The sequence below is a fragment of the Prenolepis imparis genome, unplaced genomic scaffold (genome assembly GCF_030444845.1).
Source record: "Prenolepis imparis isolate NDT839.2.m4 unplaced genomic scaffold, iyPreImpa1.0 SCAF_9, whole genome shotgun sequence".
Classification (NCBI taxonomy): Eukaryota; Metazoa; Arthropoda; class Insecta; order Hymenoptera; family Formicidae; genus Prenolepis; species Prenolepis imparis.
The window spans coordinates 5,377,136-5,403,564 of NW_028141167.1; the positions used below are offsets into that span (position 1 = coordinate 5,377,136).

The 26,429-nt window shown below is 37.1% G+C and overlaps 2 protein-coding genes across 12 annotated transcripts in view; one reads left to right on the forward strand and one right to left on the reverse strand.

Annotated features, from left to right (window-relative positions):
- Nucleotides 1-26,429, reverse strand: part of Dscam2 (Down syndrome cell adhesion molecule 2) — a 90,656-nt gene that overhangs the window by 62,235 nt on the left and 1,992 nt on the right. The gene's annotated exons all lie outside the window — the stretch shown is intronic.
- The window catches only part of LOC145940867 (uncharacterized), a 118,556-nt gene that overhangs the window by 34,085 nt on the left and 58,042 nt on the right, over nt 1-26,429 (forward strand). Inside the window, exons 3-4 of the mRNA XM_083046503.1 lie at nt 19,757-19,967; nt 20,060-20,110. The gene's annotated coding sequence lies outside the window, so the exon portion shown is untranslated. The remainder of the gene's footprint in view (nt 1-19,756; nt 19,968-20,059; nt 20,111-26,429) is intronic.

The window sequence follows — 26,429 nt, forward strand, 5'->3', positions numbered from 1 at the left end:
AAAGCCCGTGATTTATTTTCGCGGACAATTCCCCGACCGCTGCGCTTTCTTATGATCTCGACCGATAGCAGAGACGATTGCGATGGGACAATGTTTCCCCCATGCTGGGAAATGCGAGCTGATCGTGGAACGCGATTTTCAGAATCATGTTTTTTACATTCGCGCATATCTGGCCGTCGATGCTTGCAGCGATATATCGAAAATGTCGATTTTTATTGGCATAAATCAGACCTAACGACATTGGATCTCTCTCTCATCCTCTGAAATATTTAATAAATAAAAAAATTAATGATTCTATAATCCTCCAATATTATATCACATTTTTCATCCAATATTATATCATCATTTTTATGTAATTTTTTTTTAGTATATTTTAATATATTTTTTCTGTGAATTATGCACATTGATTCATATTACTTTTTCCATATAATTATCAACAATCAGATTTATGATAATCCAAACAGGCACAAGCGTATAAGAATGCATAAAGATTTTCGCGAAACACGATAAATTCAGAAGTTAATTTCGACCGATAATGATTCCGTTCACGTTCGGATATTTTTTTTTCTCACGGCAACGAACTAATCCGTCGTGATTTCCGGTGCTGATTAAAAGTTGGCCGGCTAATTATTTGGGTCGTGCGTCTTTCGAAATTATTCCGCCGAGGGTGCTTGTTCGGGGGCGGTTAACGATCACATATCTCACTGCCGGGGGCAGTTATTTTTCTCTCCCTTTCCCGGGCGCCATTTCTAAAACCGCACATGCGTCTGCGACGTGCAAATAATACACCGCGCGGAAAATTTACTGCTAATTAGTTTTTCGCGTACGCGCAAGTACTCGCGCGGTCAAGTTAAATATAAAATAGATCGCAAGATTCGCGAGTGATAAAATATCGAAACCCATTAGTCTCGCGTCGGCCAAATAACGTCACAGTCGTGTTGCTTTATTTTTTTTTCGGGCAAAAAGAAATATGCCTCGATAAAATACACGATCGGTTCGATGGCCCATTTTCGCGCTGAATTCTGACGATCTTTGATTCCGGCCGAAGGAGAAGGAAGGGGAAATGTGTGCACGGTAGAGTGAACCGCTCGAAATCCTCCGCTTCAAGTCTTTTTAGCGACACGAAACGATGTCCTCTTGCTCTAATTGCCCCGCTGACATATATTCTCCGCTGTTCCTGGAGCGGCCAAATTAAGCGCTCAGGTCGAGCGGAAAATCGCGCTCGCACGTGAACATCCGCAGCTTGCGAGACCGCCGATTTTAATCTGTCCTTTTTTTGCTAGGATAAAATTTGAAGAAAAATAAACTCGGAGAATTTAAAAAAGGAAAACGGAAACTCCTCGCGTAAATGAAAGAAATAATTCAGTAATGAATTTTAATAATACATTTTTCGATGCGTTTCTATAGTTTTTCTCTCATTTTTTTATAGCATAATTTAATTAAGCTGTATTGTATTATTGAAACGGGCTAATGGATTTTAAACTCAATGTTTAAATTTAAATCAAAATGTGAAATTTTACTTTATTATTACAGTAATTTAATTTAATAATAACTTTTACATATATAAAATATATCATATATTATTTAAACGTTTATTAGAGCTTTTTCTGTATCGGCACATCTTGTAGAAGAAATCCTCCATCTCGTTCGACAATAAAATGTCAAATGTTCAATATTATATAGTGCTTATTTAACTCCTTGAATTGTACTCTTCCACAACATGGATTGCGGATCGCGAATGTTTTCCTATCCGGGCATTTCGTTGGGGTGGATAAAAACGCGGCAATGCGAGAAACCGCGACCCCTATGCTGCAACGGAAATCACGAGCAAATATTTCGCCATTCAAGCGAATATATCGATGCGCGCGTTTCTCTCTTTCCCCGTCCTTCTCCTTTACAGCACCCCAGCCCGCATCCTCGTTCTCATCCGTAGTACGATTCGCGATACCCCGGGGGCAAATGCCTGCGTCCATGTGTTGGAATCTCTGTGATGTCGGTAAATGCCGGGGGTTTCGACATCAAAGAATGTGCCTGTTTCGTTATACGTCGTCGTTGCCGTCTTTCGGCGAACCACCCTTACGCACCATCCTTGTCGGACTCTTCGACCAGACTCCGCCGTCCCATTCAGACATTTTTCGCGAAAGGCAACTTACAACTTATACACGTTCTTTATATATTTGCGAGTGAGACGAGAGAATGCCTCTCGAAGACCCGTTTTCAAAATAACGCGCGCACGCCGGGAGGAGAAAGAGGAGATATATTTTTATCGGGCGATCGAGGTGCTCCATCGATTCGCTGCAAGCGAGGCGTAAAGACCCTGGCGAGAGAGAGAGAGAGAGAGAGAGAGAGAGAGAGAGAGAGGGGGAGAGAGAGAGATAGAGAGGGATGGGAGGGGAAGGAGATGAGAGAGAGAGAGAGAGAGAGAGAGAGAGCTTCGCCCATGCTATCCACGGTAATTATCGAAGACGGGGTTGTTGACCCCCTTTCGTCCTGCTCGCTCGAGAGTAAGCCGCGTCGCTCTCGAGCTACTAGATGCCACGAAGACGTCCGTATGCTTCGTAAAGCTTTATACTGGACCTCGCAGATAACTTCTCTAATATGATTCGCTGAAACAACTACAAGAATTTAGGTTCATTCAACAAGCATTAAGATATTAGATGTCGAGTTATTAGAAGCAAACGTAAGATAAATGCTCTTAATTACCAAAATGATGTAATTAGTATTAATTGTTCGTGCAAATGGCGATTCAATTATGTATTTACATCACTTTGGGAATAAACAATGTCTCTCTTCTACGTGAAGGTGTACCGATCGCGCTTCTCCGACAGTAAATATTGACGACATTCAATGCCGGATTCATCGCGACATCATGACGTTAATTTATTACGCAAACTCGTACGCGACTCTGCATAAATCTACTCTCTGGAGACGTACATCAAATTCAAATATTGGAATGTAATATAGGACGGTGTGCAAAATTATTATAGATTGAAGTTAATTTAATAAATTTGAAATAAAATGAATTGAAAAATATATCTCCGTCAGTGATTGACGAATATTTGATGAGGATTTGGAATATGTGCGCGACTAATGTGCGGAAAATGAAATGTGTGATTGTTAATTAATTAATTCACAGGTAACTTTGTGTAATAATAAAAACGTTTTAAAGGATAAAATATATTTTTTCTTTAAAGAGAAAGAGAATTAGAAGAATAATTAAGAGAATATAGGAAAAATTATTATTCCATTAACTATATACACAGTGAAAAGAATGAATATTATCGGCAAGGATTATACTTGTTTTGAAGCACGCGAGAGATAATATGTCCCTCGGATTACTTAGGGGTTGTTGTATTATTCATATAGAAAGTCATTATAAAAATGAACTAGCTTAACAAGAAAGAATTTTAATTGTTGCCTACTTCAGCAAGGAATAGAACGCGTCGTCCCTATTTCTCGTAGATGACCGCTCTATTTATTTATCGTAAATAAATTATTACTAAACCGCAAAGTCTAAAGAAATCAATTTTCTGTGGCTTATTCTTACAATTTATTTGCGACTTAAAGCGCTGTTTTATTAAAAAAAAATTTGATTTTCATATTTAAATGTCCTTAAAAATTCGCGACTGGCAAACTTTGTGTTTCTATATAATACATACTTGTCTTTATGAAGATTTAATGAAATCTTTCGCGAGCCGAGCGATAAAACCGATAATATAGAAAAAAATCAATTCTTATGTTATGTGTTTACAAGGTACATCTAATTAATTGTCGCGATATTTAAGAACTGCTGTCAGATTTATCAAATTTTGTATCGAATAAAATTACATGTCTGCACCAGGTCGCACTCGGTATTTTGGATTATATAGCCTAGCTTTGCTCTCCCGTGAACCAGATCGTTTATAGAATCTGCTGTTTTGTTCCAGCATCATAAATATCATATCGCCGATGTTAAGCGTAGTACAATTAAAGCCTGCACTGGCCGCTATTGGCGAATTTTACCGATTTGTTCGCTTGTTATACCGTAAATAACGGCGTATAGCGCCCATTATTATGCGACATAATTGGATGTTGATAGATTTTACCGTTTTGTTCCGTCGTTAATCATAAATAACGCGCGCTGCCAACGTCACACAATATAACGGAAATTGGATCCATGTCGGTTAGATTTTGTCTTGCCGGATCGTTAATCATCGACGTGGCTGTCGGTGCCGTAAAACGGAAGCTCGTAGAATTCGTTAACCCTCATTATCCGATACAAATTAAGGTCCGTGCCGTTTCGGCGGGTAACGTATAATAAAACAGACATTAGTGGAGGTCTCATGTAAGGGCTCTGTAAAATCTATTTTTTTCTTCTCAGCCCTTGTAGCGACTTGTTTAACTATACTAACGAGCCGAACTTTTTTTCTCTTTCTCTCTCCTGCACCTATCGAACTAGAACACTTTCGGAGGGCTCTTATCCTTTTCATTTCTTTCTATTCTTAGACTTCTTTTTTTAACGAACAGAACTTCCGGCAACTCTGCCGCGGCTCAGCAGTCCATTTTTCATCTCTTCAAGTTGCTCTTTCGACGGATAATAGCGGACAGAACGGCTACGAGACGGCCAATCCTCGCGTTCAGCTTAATCATACTTCATATTTTATGATACTATATTTTTTATACGAGCCAGCTATATCACCTGTATTATAAAATATCATATTTACGCAATAGCTATTACTTGAAGAAGTGATATAAAAGAGCTGCAAGTTCCATATTCGTAAAACTATATTTTTCTATCGTTGGAAAAGATTATCATATGCCAAAGTGAAATGTGCGCATATAAAATTAAATTCCGAAATATTTAATAAATAATTAATTTCCTTCTATATATACAATCTCTTCTACAAAAAAAGAAAAAAATTTATTATAAAATATTTAATTATTATTGTGCGTGTAGTATTATTACTTAATATATATTTTATAGCATGATAATTAATTATTCTCAATAGAGATCTGTTCACATAAATTATGAATCAATAATCAATGATAATATTATGTATCTCTGGTAAATTTATATATGTAATTAGTTCTCACTATACTCACTGTACAGTGTAGTTTCGCGAAAGCCTATATAGTGCAGTAAATTGTAGTAGTATTCCGAGTGATCGTCGAGAGGTCAAGGGTCTACAAAGGCTAGGTTGGGTGCAGCTAGATTGCTTTTGCCGCGCGCGCGTAAGGACGTTCTTTGGCGCGACAAGTCGATCCCTCGTGGACTAGTAGTCTTGTGTAAACGTGAGATTATTGGTCTTGTGTTCGTACCTTTATCTCAGTCGGAAGAATCGCATAAGCTTACTCGTCTTGCTCGATAAGGAGACATTCATTCCGTATCCTTTCATTTTATTGTCGTATCGTATATTTACTGCGGATTATCTTCAAAGAAAATCGTAAAAGAGAGCTTTTAATGCTAATTCTACAAATGTTTTAAATACGTAATATTTTTACATTATATTTTAATTGTCTAATTGTAAGATATTTTTTTTTCGAGTTTTATCCGTAAATATTTTCTAAAAGAGAGATAACATATTTATTTCAGTATATTTTTTATCGTACTAAAATCGATATTAAGCGAGAACGTTTTTAAGAATTTTTCAGAATTTTTTACTAAAAAGATTTTTTACTCCGGCTAACTTTGAGGTACTTTCGAATAATGAATCTTTTAATCGCCCCTTTTAAGAGTGTTTAACAACGACGTTCACTCTGGATAACGTTGATGTTGTAGAGAATGGTGCATAACCACAATATATCTTTCTTTCTCTCTAAAGAAGAGGGTGGGAAACGTTGACAGAAAAGAACAAAGAGCGCAATACAAGACGAAGACAAACAGGTAGGGACAAACGAGCTGGAAGAAGGTGTCGGCCGCGAAACGATATCGATCTACACGCTTTTCCGCGTCGTCGCTCGACACAGATTTATGCTAATGGTTCTTGATGCTGTTACCTACTCCACCCTCCCGATTTGAATACCGTGAGATCGCGTTACTCGCTGAAATGACAAGGGACGATGATGAGGGGCCGGTTCGCGTAATTCGCCGCAATGACTCCATCGACTGTTCGGAAATGTCTCGCGAGAGGGTGAGAGAGAGAGAGAGAGGAAGGGAGGATCGGATCGATGTACGCACGCGTGCACGTACGTACGTACGTACGCGTGTGATACACGCGGTTGTAACGCGGGGGTTGAGTCCTGGCTGCGGAGAGAGGTGGTGCACGATAACCGGGCGGGCGGCCGGCGATGATTTATGTAGGTCGAGCAGGTGCAATTTGTATCGCGTCAGTTTTTACCGGTCGGGACGAGGCTACGCCGGCCGGTTGAGTTATTGCCCGGGCAAGAGTCGTTGAGCTTCGGGAAAGACGGGAACGTAGCGACTTGCAAAAGTAGTTACAAGGAGGAAGGAGAATGAAGAAGGAGATTTACCGTTTTGCCAGTCTTCGTGTGACTAAACGTTAGATTTTAGATAAAATTCGGATGAAATAAACATTCTTTATTTACACGCCTAATGTATTCGAGAAAAGATCTTGTACTTTTTCTAAATTAATCTAATTTACTGTAAATTTATTTATATTTTGGAGAAGAAAAATTTGCTACGATCTTTAAATAGATAGAAAAAATATATTATTAGTATTGGGCAATTTTAAACGATGTATTCTTATATTGTTATGTGGGAAAAATTTCTTTAAAAACTTTATTTCGCAGAGTACATTCTATAAAGTTATATTTTTCAAATACAATAATTTTAGTTTTCGAATTCAATAAACCTATGTGTTACCTGAAACTTTTGTAATTTTCTCAAATCACATTTATATTTATTTTCTTTACAACGAGCAAAATTTGTTGTTATTTCCAACTGAGAAATATATCACGGAATCTCCTATTTAATCTCCATCTACGTCGGAGAGAGGCAACCTTAGAAATACTCAGCCGTGCGGCGAGTTTCAAGGATGAGGGAGGGTGAGATACTCGATGAGCCGGCGCGACATCGTGTAAATTCATTTTCTCAGGGTTCATCCTATCTTGGATTTAGCCGAACCCCGTGACGGGAATACCGAGGCGAGAGCGCATACACATACACACACACACACACATTTTCTCTCTCTTTCGATGGCCAAGTTCTCTGGGTAAGCCCGGAAGACCGGATGGGACGGTCGCTTTTGGCTTGGAACCTCGTTGTTTAAAGGACGGGAGGTGGTTGAAATGGGACCCGAGTCGGACAATATTACTATCCATCGAGTCGAGCTCTCGCGGTAGTAATATCGCGCTAATTCGCAGTCCCGCTCTCTCGAAACAGAATATTACTATCTACTGAGAGTGCTTCTGGTAGCGCGTTTAAATCGCGATGTTCTTGCGAGAGAATCTCAACGAAAATCTCGTAGTAGTAAATGTGAAATTTGTGCGAGATCTTTCTACTACCGGGGATTAACTCTTATTGAATTGAAGCCAATTTAAATGCGTGTAATGATAATAAATAATTATTTGGAAATAATAATTGGTACATAGATATTATTGGATTACTGGATTTATGTGAATTTGCATGAATCGGCTTGCAAAAAGAATATTGTTGCCACATCGATGTTTGTATGTGAAATGTCGTTTCGATTTAATAATTGCTCAAAGTTTCCGTTACGGTCTACAATTTATTTATAATATAATTATATTATATTTATAATATATTTGTGTAATACATATTTTATATATTATATATATACATATATAAAATATTATAATAGTAGAGACTCTCTCTCTCTTTCTCTATATACATATATACACATATAATTGATGAGTCATATATGTATATTTTATGTTCAAAATATATTATCAGGTTTTATACATGTTAGCGTTTGGGTTTGAATATATGTAGATGTATTCTTTTTAACGAATCTGCTATTTGTATTGAAAATTTTAAAGTTAATTTTAATAGTAAATGCTTTAATTAATTTGGATACTTTTTAAATTTTATAGTGGTGTGCGAGAGTGCCAAACGCGTGTTGGCATTCGTACATTGGATAAAATAATAGTTACATATACGACATATAACTTGGCGCGACAATTCTACAGATCCGACTACCGCGAGCATTGTCCCGATAGCGAAATCGACTTTAGAAATTTACACGCGAACCAATACGACGCGACTGACTATTGACTTCGCGTAACAGCCCGTTTTGCGCGTATCTACAATGAAATCACCCTTCTCTGCATTCATTGAGTCCTTCACCGTGATAAGGACCATGAATGGTGAATGGTGAAGCGCGGAGGGTAAAACGACGTGAGTATTTCGCCGTCGCGGATGTGGTGATGGTTGAATCGGCAATATAGAAATCAGTACGATGTCGTTATAAAATCGTATACTTGGCGGAGTTTGCTGGGAATAATAGAATAAAAGTTCCGCGATTGTGTACACATCCTTAGTTTCAGTTTCTTTCGCTTTCGCACGTCACTAGCTCTTACATTCTCTCGATTCTATCGATGTGTAACTATACAGAGGAAAGTTTTTGCTTTGAGAAATTTTATGATCTATAAATTGTTAAATTCAACTGTAAGCTTGGTACTACACAGAGAACATTTTCTCTTAGAATTTATCCTGACAATCATATGGTAATCGTGGGACAATATGGTATGGAAAGAATTTTATGAGAATAATATTTATCACAATAAAAAATAATAATATCACAATAAAATATAAAATATGTTTGATTAATTTTACTATACAATTTAGTAAAATTAATCAAACATTTAATTTTTTATTGTGATAAATATTAATCAGAGAAATTCTCATAAAATTCTTTCCATTTCATATTGTCCCACGATTACCATGATTTTCAGGGTAAATTCTAAGAGAAAATTCTCTCTGTGTACGTATTTTTTAGTTTCAATGTTATTAAATAGATATTATCTAATTAAAATATAAAATTTATATTTTATCTCACAGATATTTCGCTATTGGATTTTCGGATAACATAAAAAGATTGCTATATATTTCCAGTATCATTTATTAAAAACGATTAAAATGTCGTCCTGTTGTTATTAATAAATTATCGCCTCGCGCTATTGATTTTCTTGCGGAGCATCGAAATAAAACGCAAGTCGAAGGAAAGTCTACGGTTCGCCGAGTAAATCGTGACGGAGTTCGCCAAGATCGGACAATGACGTCTTCTAGAACAATTCATTGTTTCAAGGAACCTCGTTCGCTTACGAGCCGAGAGCCGGTAGTTGTAACAGCATCCTCCCCTCTTTTCCTTTCTCACTTCCCTTCCTCTTCCATCCCTTACGGTTCGTTGCCGCGGGCCGTCTCATTGAATACACGCGGGGACAATGTAGTCTGCACAATACCGGTGTCAGCCGGAAATGACGCCACGCGGAGGTACTATGTGCAGGCGAGCCTCGCGAATTGCCGATGTTAATGCACCCGACGACTCCAATACAAACACATACGCTTCTGTCTATTAGGCGAGACGCGCGAAATTATTGGCAGCATATGACACATGTCTTAGCTTGGAATATTCAAATTCGGGAGGGAAAGATGGGTATACGTGACAACCATTCTTCATTCATTTATTCATTTCTTCCCTTGTCCTTTGGAAAGTTAAATAATTTTTCAAAGCAGTAACAGTTCAGCGTATATTAATTTACGACAAAATTAATCGATTACTTTAGCATTCACAAAAACTGTTGCAATTAATGAATTTTTTAATGTCTCATTGAAACTCTTATTAAATGTTACTAACGTAAAAGTATTATTCGACAAAATAGATTGAGGTCTCTCAAAGACGCGAGGTTACGATTGCTTTTCCTGAGCCGCGAGTACACAGTATCATTGGTGTCCCTTTGTTTTTCGCTACAAGTGGTCCGCCGTATTCGCTTTCATCGGTGTATTTCTAGCGAGATCATCGCCCTCGGTTCTCGTATCGATCTCGTAGGTCAAGACAAACTCTAGCTGGCCGATCAAGGTTTTAAGAGAAGTGAACGCCAAAGTGGGCCACGAAAACAAACCGAGGTCAACGCGAGATCCTTTCGCGCACAGCAAACTGTTGCTACTTCTCCGGCAAAGAGATTCTTGCTAGCTCTGCCTTGTTTGCCATGGACATTTGTGAGATCGGGAAACAGCTTCCGAGGGATCGTTGCGCTACGTCCAGCGACGTCAAGATGAAAAATAAGCGACGATGTTGGACATGAAAACAGATGTGTGGTTTAAAGGGTTCAGGATGATATTTCGTAAAAGATGGTCGCGCACAGAGAGAAATACTAGAATATGTCCACAATAAGTACTAAAAGGAAGAAACAAACAAAGCGATTATTTTCAGTATCAATATTTTTTTGAAAAATATGAAATTGAATAATGTACGAAATATTTTACTTTAAATTTCACCAAGAATTTATTCTCGTCATTTTATGTAGAAGGTCAAAAATATATAAAGTTACAATTTATATAATCATATTATAATATTAAGCATTTTTATATATATTAGGGAAAAATAAAAGAGAGAGAGGAAAGATAGATAATTCGAGCATCGGAAGGAGGCAAAGCAAAGATCGCAACGAAGCAAAAAAGAAACGTCTCTCGGGACGCGATCGGGAGCCTCGAAGCGAACGATATTGCTCCTTCTCTCGGTGGGAGATGCTTCGGGAGATGCTATACAACCCACCTTCTATCCCGGCAGCACGGATAAAAAGATTACATGAGCAAAGACGAGACCGTGACGGCGAATCCACGATTGATCGAACGGACTAACGCTAGTAGATAGAAATCTTTTGCTCGTCTTTAAGCGGTAAACAGGAAACGGAATTTCCGATACCGCTGATCGATCGATCGATCCGCTAATTCTTTTGTTTTTCCAAATCGCAAAGCGAGATGAAACTTTTGCCTGACATAATGATATAATCTTGGCTGGATGATCCTAAAAGATACCCCGAGGCAGAAGAATAAAGAATAAAAAGTATTCTTTACAGAAATTTCTTTCTTCCAATTACGCACGTAACAAACTAAATTTAAAAAAAACTATTTTAGGATTAGTATCGGGATAACTTTCGAATATGACAAGATCTTTTAATGAAGCTTAGATGATGCAAATAAATATATGATAAAATTATGTTTATTAGGAGAAGCGCGAGAGATTTTGTTAATATACTGGTGCGAATATTGAACCTTCGTGTACCGAACTCCTTCGTGTTCGGATATTTTATTTTCTCTGCCAAACGTCCGTTCGTCCTAGGAGATTTCTAAAATTTATCTCCTTTACCAAGAGTCTCGCTCAGCGATAGGTTACTTATCAATAACGACGTCGCACGGGACATATATCGGGTATTTTGATATTGGAAGCTCGGGTTATGTTTCCTTCATTCGACTGATGCGATTTTCCCCGATATATACTGTAAGGCTCTTAAGATATAACGTTACGTCTTGAGCAAAGAATATTGAGAATTCTTCCTCGAGACGCGACAATTCTCTTATCGCCGCGGAGTTGACGTAAATTTTTAATATTTCATAGAAAGTCTCGTGCTGCATTTGGGATGCCACCAAATTCCATTCGATGCATTGAAGAAGAAAAACAGTGGAGAGCACACTATTGCGCGCTGTGTCTCAGAGTAAAATTTATATCGCGCGCGGCTAAGACTCGTATATTCTTGCGGGATCAGAGGGATACCGCTGGTACTGGCACAGTCCCGCAGCTTCCCGTGAATCCTTAGGATTTATGAAAGGACGTTTCCACTGTTCCAATCTCGCTCGTTGGGACGCGGAACGTCGGGGATAGTTGATCACATCGTTTCCGCGCTGACCACTCGGTAGATTCAGAGTCAAGAGAGAATTCCTGTCATTAATAATCGCAGTCTTTGAAAGATATTTTGGATATTTCTTAAGAAATAATAGCGAACTGAAATACATAGTAGTCATTGATTATGAAATTTTAAACTATCGTGAAAAAGTAAGGGCGCATTAAACTTGATTGCTTAAAAAAATCTTCGTTTAATAATTTATAAATAACTCAAGATATTTTGGTTCTTTTCATTATTGCAGAAATGAGTTATCGAAGCGGAAAAGTACTTCGGTAACTTCCGCAGATATCCGGTTTAATAGTCTCTCCGCTAAAAATTATCTCTAAAGATGTATTTCCTTGGAAAATAATTTCTTAGAGATGTGATATCGTATAATTTTAATGGAGACTCGATTTTTCCTAGTCCGTTCATAAAAAATGTTAATGTATTTTTTTTCCTACTTTGATACTGTCGTTGATTTTTATATTTCTCGATGAACGACGTTTTTATCGTCGAATAAACGACGGCCGTTGGGATTTACGTCAGTCCGAGTTTCAAGAGGATGTTTACGATGATATTTCGCTATCATATGCACGCACGAATGTTGAGAAGACGTATCCTTTTGATCCACCCTCGCACTCGACAACGCAAAAAAAAAAAAAAAAAAAAGAGAGAGAGAGAGAAAAGAGTATGGAACAGAACGGAGAGGAGACTCTTCCTATTCCTTTACGCTCTGCCTAATATGTATGTGTGATATGGCGCTTTGGCAGGATGAGAGGAGGATGGGGGTGGGAGAAAAAGAAATATTATCCCGACGTCGTCGTGTCAACGACCGTAGCGTGCTTTCAGAAGTGAAGGAGGATCACGTCGTAAGTTACAAACGCGCGACTGTCAACCAGAGCCGCGTCTCGCTTTGTGATCAAAGCGCGGAATAAATAGTACGGATTCCTCATGAAAAGGATCTCCGTTATCATTCAACTGCTAGAATTTCGAGATATTTGCTGCGATCGAACCGACGATTTACATTCGACTCTCGCATTTATATTTAATTCTGCAAACTGTCGTAGAAAATGTATTAAATTAATAGTTTTTATCTGATAGATTATATCTGATAGATTAAAAATGTAAAAATCTGACAGATGAATAGATCTTTCAATAATTTTTCTTTTCTTTATTCTTTCTATTAACATTATTATAACAATATAATACATATAATAATATTAGGACTTGCTCTCAAAATTCTTAATATAAAATTTTTGATTATTTAAAATAATATATAATAAATAATAAGTCGTGAATATTTTAAATAATAAATCTTTACGAAGAAAGAGAGAGAGAGTTTCAATAACAATGTACTCGACATGTCTTCCCTTTTGGCCGCAAAATTGTTTGAAGCTTGCTTTAGAGACTCCGATTATAGTAACGCATCAGTTACCCTAGTTTCGAGGAGCGAATCTTCTCGCGATCACGTCTATGTACGCGTTCAGACAGGAATGTAATTCCCTGAGGACGCTTATAGCGAGAAGCGACAAGCGTCGTCGACGACGGTGTTGCTTTGGCGGTCGCGTCACTACTGCGAGAGACAGGTGGATGGATAGGTAAAGCCGCAGGAGCGACGAACATGGCATATGCAAGAAATACTTTAGAATGAGAAAGAGAGAGAGGGAAGCTAAATGGGGTGTCAGGGGATGAGGAGAAAGCCTCGTATAGTGAGAAATATATATATGCGAAAACGCATAGGAAGCGCAGGAGTGAGAGAGAGAGAGAGATCGGTTATTCCCAGGTGCTCTCGTGTCGGATCTTACCAGCGACGTGAGCGTCGGAACTTAGGAGGAGACAGACGAGAAGCCTGGTATCGAATTTGCGTCGTATTTACGCGAGGAAGGCGTCCCGACGCCTTCTTCCGGCGCCTTCGACCTGCAGCGAAGGGTCCGTATTCAGCATTCGGCGACAATCCGTTTCGCCAGACAGCTGCTGGGAAATCGCTGGAAACAGCCGCCATTTATTACCGATGTTTGCACCCGCGCGCTTTATTACGAGCGATTAGGAGAGAATTAGGTTAATTCCTCGTAATAGGCACGGCTTCATAATTCATAAGAGTATTTGAGGCTCGTTTAAACTACGCGGTAATAGTTATTAGTTTCTCGATGATTTTTGATTAGCATGTATTATTATATTGAAAAACAATATGCAAATTTTTTTATTGGCGCTGATATAATAATTTCGAAGACGCAATCATTAAAAAATAGATAGATATTACCAGAAAAAAATTGTGTTGTAATCCTCTTCGAATCGTGTGTCTACAATTTCAATGATTGCTAAAAATGTGCGCGCATTGCTTTGATATCTGTAATTGACAACTGACAGCTGCTTTGCAGCCAGAGGGAAATGGTCGCGCAATCGAGGTTTTATCTCGCGAGAACCTCCTGCCCTCTTTATGCACAGGTCGCGTTTCAGACATCAGCTCTTCGTCGTCGGACACATCCGCGTCACGATCGCGGCTGGCCCTGAATTTAAAGTTACGCCACTGGCCGCCTGGACGGGGGCAACGGTCGACAACGGGGGTGGATTGCGGGAGAGTGGATTGAGGTGAGTGGGAAAAGAGCAGGGGATAACGGCTGGAAAGAGAGGTAATGAGAGAGGATGAGAGAGGATCCGAGAGGGACGCAGAGTGACAGGAAAGGGGTGGGTCGTTCGAGAGGGCAAGGCGAAACCGTGAGCCATCGACCCGAGAGCTTGTCCGAGGCTCTCCGGCTCGTTATACACTCTCTCGCTCTCCTGCAGCAGCAGCAGCAGGATGCATCTCCGTGCAGTTGCAGGGGTGGGATGCAAGCGGGAGACGGAGGAGCCACATTCACCGCAGAGGCGCAGCTTGGTACGGGGCGAGTGTGCCACGCGGTACCGCCCACGCGATGGACGCTGAATTTACCTGTGCAGTTGCATACCTTGCATGTGCATGCGATACAGGCTGTCTCAGAAAGACGGCGCGGCGGGCGAACGTACGAGAATAGCTAGAGCCTATTAAAATTCAAGCGCAAAACGTCAACTGTGCAAGGATTGTAATATCTTTGCACTGGTACAGCCAAGTTTCAGACATGTATATTCATCACACAACACACACACAGTAGAATATCACCGGTCTACTTAATATTTTACAAGACACAGAACAAATGAGAGAAATTATTACAGACACACTCATGATAATTTGAAATAAAATTTTGCACAAGAATCAATTTTCAGTTTTTTAGTCAAAGCGCTCTCGCGTTTCTCGCGAAAAGTGTAAAGACGCGAACTCGCTTTATATACTTGAAAACTAAGAAGCTCATGTTCTCGGTAGTGTCATCATCAAATGGAAGAGCTTTGTAGAGGGCTCAAGCGAATTCGCGTTATACGTCGTTAATGGATGAAATAATGACACAGCGACGGGCGCTTTCAGTTTTAGCAATCCCGTGGGTAGTTGCCGCGCGCGCGGCAGTTTCCAGCGAGTTCCCTAATGAAAGATTCAACGCGCAGCAACTCAGACACGAGAGCGATATATCGTTGGTGCCGCGCGTTTCGTCCAATTTGTGATCTCGAGGTGAGTGGCGCGATGCGCGCGACTCAAAGCGTCATAGACAGGGGGTTGACGGGAGAAGGAGAGGAGGAGGAAAGAGTGGAGAACTGTTTTTCGTATTTTATCAAAAGCGTCGTCCATTTTTCAAGCCTGCCTCCGAGAGAGCGCCGTAGCCACGGGCGTCGTAGTATGTCGCTCTCAGCAGCGGCGGTATGAATATTAAATGACGGAGGCGAAGCTCACCGAGGCAAGTAAGAAGGAGAGCGAGAGAGAATGGGAGAGAGAACAAAAGAAAGACTCGAGAAAAGAGAATGATGGAGGGAGAATCCCTTCACGACGCTGGACACGTCGTCGTTTCTCGTCGTGACGGAAAAAATCCCAAAGCTTCCGCGAAAGCGATTCCTGTAAGCTCTTCGAAAGTGATAGTTTAAAAATTGCACTACTAGATATTTGTTTATATAGGTTTTTATACTAGATGAAACATGGAAGGCTAATTTATTCGCAACATAACAAAAACAATCTCTATATGTGTATAAAAAATGATCGGGAAATATGATTCACAATTATTATAATTAATTAGAATGATATATCGAAATTTTGCGCATTATTAGTTGCAATAGCTAATCATAAACGTACTGAAGCAGATATAAGGGTTGATAAAATATTTTCCCCGAACGCGAGAAAATTTTATTATAAGAGAAGAATGCGATTTGCTGCACTTATTAGATCATCTTTCGCAGCAGAATCATGATTCTGAGATAGTTCGGGAATGCGAAACTCGCATCGTTCACGGCGCATAAACTCGTGTCTTTTCGATGAACGAGGAGGAAATAACTTCCCTACCTCGCTTCTCCTCCCTCTCGGAGTGAAGTCGACGAGAGAGGGGGTTAATGGATATCGAGCGACTCGTGTCTCCTCGGTCGCTGTTCCTTCCACAGCTTCTTCCCGAAGTTGTCAAAGGAGGACGCGAGAAGACTGATAGACTGATTTATCCCCATCGCGGATAATGGTAGCAGTACGTGCAGATCGCGATAAGGGCCCCTTCTCTCACACGACGTTGAGCGTTGCTATACGTGTAGTGATGTGACAATATTAATTTTCAATGTCACGGTATTCGGATACAGCGAGTGGTATCGTAGATTTCAATTCTCAAAACAGGGATATAATCAATATAATTTTGAAGTAGGACGAGAGAAATGTTGTTTGTCGCGAAAAAAATATGGGACTTTCCCATTTTTATCTGCGAGTGACAGAATGACATCGATTTTCGACGAGTTGATTTAATATTATGACAAAATATTTTTTTTATTTTATATATAGAGAAAACAGTTATGGGATTTAATTTTTTTAAATGGAAATTCAGCTTTCAATAATTCCATTAACAAATATTAACAAGTATTTTCCTCATATTATTTTTATCATAGTTAATGGTAGTTCTTTAATTTTATTATTTAATAAAAATTTTCTTACATTAGTGTACACACACACATACACACAGCAAATAGTAATTTAAATATTACAGATATCTATAAATGTATGTATAAATGTAAATATACCTACATTTTCAGAAAAATATTAAGTATCATATTTTTTTAAGAAATTATGTAAATATCATAACATAATATTATAAAACTTAGAATTTATATAATATTATAAAATATCTAAAATAACACAGTATTTATTTGAGATGTGAGCAATATCGATACATTAAAATAGCTTTGGTTTAATTTTAATGTTATTTCTCAATGTATAATTTATCATACGCAGATATTTAAATGTGATATCTCCTGGACATACAAGAGAATGAATTCTGGTCTAATCCTGAAGGTATATTTACTTTTGAGATATAATGGATTACACATAAAACATATTTACAACCACGACTTTGTGTTTTGCATTATATTTACACAATTTACAATAATATGATAAGTATTGGGGAAAAACTTGGTTGTTGCATTTTGAAAGAAATATTATGTAATTAACGCATATACGTACGCGAACGAAAGTTATCCGATTTAATCCACACGCGTTCTTAAATTGAAGTAGATATAGGATCTCCCCCCAGGCACAACACTTTGACGTAATTTCCACAGATAATAGGATCCTTAAAGACTCTCTTTTAGACGCTCATGAGTTTCTCTAAATGACATTAAGGCGCACCGCGAATTTCAATTTCGCCATAGGAAAATCGCTCTAATCAGTTTCCGGCAAGAGAATCGATAACTTCTAACATCAATTTCCTTCGTAGCTCCGTCGAGATCTTAATAATATCGTTTAATCATCCATTTGCATCTCCTCTATCTTCTTTTCAATTCAATCAAAGTTAGCGTAATTCAAACTTGTAATTTACACACCAGTGAAACAAAAGGATTTTTAAATCAAAGATTTTTTCCACACATTGTATTCTAAACTACTTTAAAGCGGATTTTATTTTAACAAAATTTTATTTTGAGACTTAGGTAATTAAGATATCGAATGTATTGCAAATTAAAAAATGTGATATTTTCAAGTTTGCTTTCAAATTTCACAAAAGATACTAATTTTTAATTTTTCGACGAGAGTCCTAGGATATCTCGTATACTTCGTATGATTCCGATTAAAACATATAATTCCTTTGACGAAGAATCGCGAGTTCATATTATATTCGCGTCATATCGGTGTAATTATTTAAGTGGCAGTAAAAGGTAATCGACTATCGGCATTTCCAATTCTCGATTGGACACGTGTGGATAGATGACACGTCCATTCAGCGGCACGTTTAAAGTACCCCTACGGCGTTTGCGCGCGTAGTACAACTAAACGTATGTAAACACATTTATCCTGGAATAATTCAGCAGTTAACGGTGCAACGCTCGACGTGCGTGCAGGCTAATTTCGCTGCTAAAGGGAGTCGCTAAATAGCGCATGCACACATTAAGTCATACTGCGCGAGTCAATGATAACACCGTGGTAATTTCTACCATGAATGAAAGATTATTCTCTCGTATAGTTACAAGCGTCAACAAGTAAGCTGAATTGTATAAATTAATTACACAATTAGCTGCAACGAGAATTTTGTTGAGACTTTCAATATTTTCCATGTATATTAATTTTCAGTGCAAAATAAGATTATGCGCGCGATATTTCTAGCCCTATTTCGGAGAAAGGTTTAACACGTTTATCAAATATGAAGCAAACTAATAATACAGCTTTCAAGTACGTTATATTCCTGCACGGGTGCTCTTAATTTCGCACGCTCTCCTTGTAACTTGTCTGATATCACGGTCGAACGATGCCGTTGCGAGATATAATGGATTCATTGCCATGCAAATTTGTTCGCGTTACGTCTTAACTATGCTTGCTCGCGCACAATCGTGGAAAATTTCGTTGGTTCGTGAACTGAAATCGGAGTTCGCGGGCCAGCGCTTTTAACTTTAACATGAATTACGGCTATGATAAGTATATAATCATGAACAATTTAATTATACTAGAATAACACAAGCGCGCGCCATTCTTCGGTTTTGTTTAAAAAAATTATATTAAAAAAAAAAATAATATAAGTTTGTTTAAACTCGATTAATATTTTTTCACGGAAATTAGCTGATTAAAGCGTTAATTCGTTAATTAAGTTTTAAAATAATAATATGTTAAAAAATTAAAATAGTAATATGTTGTAAATAATATGTTACAATATCTTATTCTCGATTAATATTGTTTGATAGAAATCAGCTGATAACTGTCAAAAATATTAATCGAGTGTAAAGTATTATAACATATTATTTAAAACATATTATTATTTTAAAAATTAATTAGCAAATTAACACTTTAATCAGCTGATTTCTATCAAAAAATATTAATAAAGCGAAAATTTGCTAATTAAATATTAAAATAATAATAATATGGTAAAAGTTATAAAATAGTAATATGTTATAATATTATTATTCTCGATTAATATTTTTTCTTTCTAAAGCTATATCTTTTCGAACGAATCTTCTTTGAGTTTTAATTAATTATTAATATTAAGTCATGTATATAGTATCGCGCGCGCGCTATTAGCATGAAGTTGCCGATGTTTGTAGCTTCGGCCATTACCGAAACGCCGCGAGTATCAGGCAGTTGGAGCTGCGTCCCGTTGTGATTAATTAGTAAGCATAATCATTAGAAACGATTTCTAACCTTTGTATTGTAATATTTATCAATCGCATATCATAATTTCAACGTTAATATGTAGTCGTAATTGTTCGAAACGCATATTTCGCGAAAAATTCAATGCAAAATCTCTTGCCAACATAACCCAACTTAATCTCATTTTTGCGCGCGCGAATGTGTTGCGATCCGTGGATATATCTATCGTTAATTCTAGCTTACATATTTATATTGTGTATGTTATAATACGAAATAATAAGATTATTCTAATACATGTATGTATTTTATTTGTTACAGGTAGCATTGCGATACACAGTGCGATTCACGCGTTATGTCGGGAGTGCCGTGTAAAGTATCGCGCGTCGGGAGTGCCGTGTAAAGTGTCGGGCGATCGTAATTATTCGTGTTTTCGGGAGTGTCGCGAATACTACGAAAGAGCAAGTACGGTCGACCAAGAGAGGAGGAGGAGGTCCTGGGAGGCATCGGGCGATAGTGGGACAACTGTGAGGTATGCAATATAAAAACATTTTTTCTAAACTGCATTGTTTATAAGATATCCGACACACATTTATATACATAATTTGAATATTTTGTTTTCAGATCAATATGCGCTGTGTGCTGTGTACTACAACTCCACTATTCTACGTATCGGTGAGTGAGAAATGATTTATTTTAATAACACTTATATAGCGGTAATGGGGGTGTATAAAATATGTTGAAAATATATGAAAATAATAATGTTTTAAATAATATGTTATAATATCTTATGCACGATTAATATTTTTTGATAAAAATCAGCTGATAATTGTCAAAAATATTAATTGAATTTAAAATATTATAACATCCCTTTCTAAAAAAGGCATGTTAATTGTAAGTCGATTCTTGCAAGTATTGTTGCATCTTTTCCGCGATGCTGATTGACTGTTTCGATTCGCATTGTGCGTTATATTCGTAGCATCGCGAGGGTTAGTAGTTTAACAGTTTGTTCAAAATAAAATAAAATAAAATAATATGTTTTAAATAATATGTTATAAACTTGATTAATATTTTTGATAGTTATCAGCTGATTTCTGTCAAAAAATATTAATCGCGGATAAAGTATATTATAACATATTATTTACAACATATTGTTATTTTGATATTTTTAACATATTATTATTTTTAAATTTAATTAGCAATGTAACGCTTTAATCAACTGATTTCTGTTAAAAAATATTAATAAAGCGTTAATTTGCTAATTAAAAATTTTAAAATAATAATATGCTAAAAATATTAAAATAGTAATATATTGTAAATAATATGTTATAATACTTTATCCGCGATTAATATTTGTTGACAAAAATCAGCTGATAACTGTCAAAAATACTAATCGAGTTTAAAGTATTACAACATATTATTTAAAACTAATATCATTTTATTTAATTTTATTTTGAACAAACTGTCAAACTGTTAACTGTTAACCCTCGCGATGACAGCCTCTCGATGCTACGAATATAACGCACAACGCGAATCTTGACAGCCAATGAGCATCGCAGAAAAGCGACAACAATAAACTTCGATATATCGACTATACATATTTTTTTTAGAAAAGGAGGATATATTTTGCATTTTCTTCAAATTTATAATTCGTGGTGACGATGGGTGGGAATACAAACTAGAATAAATAATATACGTTTCTATATTTTGAGATATTATTATGATATATATGATATTATTATACTTTATTTTTTGTAAAAGAATGTGCCTATATATTGTATGTTTTGTGGCTCTATTGCACTATTGCGTTACTGAGAGTGAAACACACAAGAAATGTGTGTACGTATCTTTTATCGTACCGAGAGGGCCGATGAAAAGCGATCTCGACGAATAAAAGTAAATGGTTGGCCCACTCATTGCACCAACTGGCGCGCCCGTTTAAAGACGCGAAGGGTTTAAAGAGGGTTCGATTGATGATATGTCGGAGGGGAAGAAGTCCGGTCCAGTGAATTTGCTGACGGTCAAAGGATGTCGAGATCCCGATTGCGCGATCGTTGCGCGTAAAAACGCTTCGCGTTCAATGCGAGCCTTAATTTACGATCGCGTATAAATTGCAGCATATAAATTCAAAGCACGACGCGTCGGTTTTTGTACGCGATATGAAAAACCGTCGCTCTTTGTTCGCTGTGCAGCGGAGCTCGGCAGTCACTCGAGCTCGAATCGATTTTTGAGATGTTGCAGAAATTTACGAGAAGATTTATAAACATATTGATATAGATATTATGATGTAGATGTTAGAAAAATGTCTATTATGTCTGACTATATCGCGCCTTTATCTACTTGCTGAGCAAGATTTGCTCAACAAGTAGATAAAGGCGCGATATAGTCAGACATAATCAGAAAGCCTCACTCTTTTATATATATATTTTTTCCTGTGTTTAAAAAAACAATTTATAAAATATAAATTTAGGAATTTATGGAAATAATATATGTGTATTGTGTATTGTAAAAAATTAATTTAAAAAATTAATTTAAATTAATTTAAAAAATTAAATATTTGATTTAGAAAAAAGTAATTTATATGTGAGAAAAAATATTTGTGGGGCAGAGAAATAGGATTACATCGATCTTGTAAATTCAGGAAAGGCTTAAACTTACCGATTCTAAATTGCCTGAGCAAATCTTGCTTAGCAAGTAGATAAAGGAGTGATATAGTCAGACATAATCAGAAAGCTTCTTTCTTTTCACTCTTTTATATATATATTTTTTCTTGTATTTAAAAAACAATTTATAAAATATAAATTTAGGAATTTATGGAAATAATATATGTGTATTGTGTAAAAAATTAATTTAAAAAATTAATTTAAAAAATTAATTTAAAAAATTGAAAAATATTTGATTTAGAAAAAAGTAATTTATATGTGAGAAAAAAGATTCGTGGAGCAGAGAAATAGGATTACATCGATCTAAATTCAGGAAAGGCTTAAACTCCACTTATCGATTCTAAATTGCCGCAATACGCGAAAGATATTCAGATAAAGTCTTTGGTTTTGCTATCGCTTGTCGTTCGTTTCTTTCTTCACACTCTTAGAGTGATCCATGAGCGTTTATCCACTTAAGAATCGAGTACGTTGAAAGATGAGTTATTAATTTGCATTGTCGACCATCCCTGGACTTGAAACTCTCCTCGTGTTTACGAGTGTCATCGAGTAAACGATCGTGAGCGAAGATATGACAGAGGGTGGGTAATAAAGAAACCGGTAGTGGCGTTGCGTCGTACAGAGGGATAAAATGGAAGCAGGACGAATGATGGAGAGAAACAGGGTTTTCATTACTCGGGACAAAATCTTCTCAAAGCGAAGATCCTTACGGGGGAAAGAAGAAGAATAAAAGTACCGACTATAGTTTGCAGGTACAGTCCGAAATAATCCACCGGCGACAAGACAGGGTAATTTCAATTGTAAATGTCCGCGTAATACTTAGGGGCTAAGAAACGGCCAGCGCTGAATTCTCGCGCCGAACTTCGCGATGCGACGTGTCTTAATCGCTTTTTCACGAGCTCATGATAATACGGACTGTTTCCGGTATTCGCTCCGCTAAACAACTTCTTTATTCTCCTTCCTTGATGTATTGTTTACTCCTTTTCGTCAATTTCAAACATTAAATACATTAAATTCTTTCATTATATATTAAATTCAACATCAGTTTCTTGGAAAAACAGAAGAGTTATTTTCTGTTAAAAATATTAATTAATTAGTACATATTAATTTGTATTAAATTTTGTTAAAATATTTATTGCTATAGATATTTTTACTTGATTATAATAAATGATATTGTAAATGTATCGATACCATTTGAGGAAATCGAATGTCATCATTTAAAAAATATCAGATGAAAAATTGTAGTATTTCTTTTCCATCTTTTCAATCTGAGCATCCGTACACACGACGCGTGTGATAGACAGATTAAAAAGGAATCGTATACATCCATCACATATATATATCATCATTTTCACCTATATCGATCACTAAAGCTCTTCTTCACGCTTCTGGTATTCCAATAACGCGTGCGAGATCGTGGAACGTAAACGGTGGCAGAGAGATTGAAAGCTTCACACGATCTTTTCTCTCGGAAGTGAGGGTAAATGGGGGAGGGAGGAACTTTGGAAAGTAGAGGAAAAGGAGAGGGGAGGAAGAGAGAAAGAGGAGAGACAGCACACGTAGGATGAATGTTGTAACTCGTGAAGGAACCGAAGGTCTTATAGTTAGCAACCCTCTTTTTCCTTCATCCTTCATCGCTTCTATAGCTTCGACCTGGACCTCCTCCTACGGCGCCGGTCTCACGGCAATACGAATCAGTTTCCTCCGAGTTTATATTCATAACGAATAAATTATTCAACTCGGTGCCGGGATTCGAGCCCCCATCGGGATGTAGGCCCGTCACGTCGCCTCGCATTATCCACCTAATCGGAGAACTCTTTCGAGTCGGTCGTTGTTCGATAAAGCCGGATCCGAGGGTCATTTTCGTCGGGCGGAATAAAAATAATTTGCGCGGATGAAAATAATTTTTTCACGTATCAGTTTTCAAGCGATTATAAAGCAGAACATTATTATATATATATATTTAATTTCTTCGTGACGGATTTTCATTAACTCTTCTATTACCGAGGGATTATTTCACTCTGGAGAGGAGAAAGATTAAATTATTTATTTGACATGAAATTATGATAGAGAAATTATTGTAAGCTTATATACCCTATATATTATATTATATCATATATTATCTTTCTTGATAGTGAGTGCAAATTAAATTATAGCGTATAATAATTGCACGGAAAGCTTCCGCTCTTTTTTTCGGATGTACTCTATTACGTCTCATATTCTATAAAAATAAATTACTCTTTCTCAAACAATTTTACGGAGCGCGCAGAGGTTTAATGGAAGCGCCTGGAATGAATGTAGAAAAATATATCAGCTTTGGTCGGACGGCAGTGCAGTGGAAAATCCGCGCGCTGTCGCCGACATGCCTTTCCGGCGTTTCCGAGTGAGAAATAATTAGCAGGTTTCGTCACTCGGCACGTATATCCGCCCGCGCGTTGCAACGACTGCACTTTGAATACACCCCTCGGAAGCGAATATCGCGCATTTACTACAGCACCGAAAAGTGCGACCTACCGTACGATACGGGTTAAAAGCGCAGTTAAAGCGGCAGGAATGTAGCTTGCACAAAAGGCCGATCGCATCGACGCGAACGCTGATCGTAGTAACGGTGGAAACAGAATTTACGATCGACTAGAAAGTAATTAGCAAAATTACTGGATATATTATTTGATCAACTGACTTATCAATTTAATCAGAATTTAAACTAGAAGGTTTAAGAACAAATTTTATTAGGCTTTAGAATTGAGAGAATATTAATTGGAAATTTCTCACAATAATAAAGAAAAATTTTTTTTTTTTTTTCAAATCTTTTAAACTTTTCAAATTTATATTATTAAAATGTTATTACATGCATCTCGTTGTACTTGGATGATTTTTCAAGAGTTAACGTTCAAGTTTTGTCTGTCTAAAACTTTCGACTTTCTCAATTTCATCTTTTGCATTTTAACACCTTTCGTCAGGTAGCTTCGACGTTCTTAATTACTTCTTGAAATTTTCTGACTCAACTTTTCATGCTGTAATTATATTAGGCAATACATTGTTGTACGTATTTCTAAAGAAAGCATCGATAAAAGTTGTAGTTAATCAGCCGGTTAATTGATTTATTTTTAATTTCGTCCATTATCTTTCTGATGATCGACAAAGTCATTTTAAAGATACTTAATTGTTCAAAATTTAAAATATTTCCCGGTAGACATCTCGTAGATTCGGTTACGCGAGGAGAGCAACAGGAACGAGAAGGATAAAGGAAAGAACGTTACTTGGTAGTAGAAGGAGAGGAGCCTTATTAAGGGTGGCTCTTCCGCCTGCCTGCGCTTAAATTTCAGAACGTCGTTCTACGAAACACGGGCGACATCGTTAAGGCACGGCCGTCGAGATTAAAGGCTTTCCCGGATTCGAGAGATTTCAAGTCCGGGATTGTCCGCAATTAGTGCGGAACGAGGGGGTAAGGTAGCGGCGGCGACGGCGACGACAACGATGTCGAGCTCCTTCAAGAAACTACAGAAAGCTTCCTGCGCGGGAGCGAAAGAAAGTAGGAACGTTAACGAGAGGAATCTTAAGATGCGTTATCGACCCTCCTCTTTCTCTCTTCTTTTTTTTTTTCGAATCTTCGATTGTCTAAAAGATGATTGCATTCGCTGCCATCGTCGGACGAACATAACGGGAAGTCGAGAAGTTTATAATTGATAGTTCTTCGTATATATGGGTCTCGGGTTTACATCTTTTATGTATCATGAAGTTATTAAGGAGACGGATACGTTCGCGATTAATTATCGTTCTTATGTAAGAAGAATAGAATCGTAGAGACCGAAGCTTTTTATATATCTCATTTAATAATCGATATTATGGTGCAAACAATTTTAGTTGAAAAATACGTTTCTCTTTTCTCCATATCGCGCAATTTAAATAAGGCAGATTTTCATCGTATGGTAATGCTATTGCGCAAACATTATTTTAATGCGTAAACCATGTATAAATAATAATAAATGGGGGGATATTGAGAAATTACTTGCACATCCAGTTGTTTTCACAAATATTCTTGTTTTTCAATAAATGGAAAAATCCAATGACTACGTTTGAAAACAGAAATTTTTATTTTTTACGTTATTCTTATATTTATTCGCTTGTTTTTCATTCACGTGTATGTTGACTTTAAAAAAATACTAACTTTTCTACAATATATACTGTGTTCCACTTCAAAAATCGAGAAAACGTGCGGAATAGTTAATTCGGGGAAAAAACAAATTTGATTTGGGAAATATATATTATCGAATTTTTCCCTAAATAAACATTTCTTTCTTACGATAGTCTTCTCTCGTGATTATCGTCTCGTA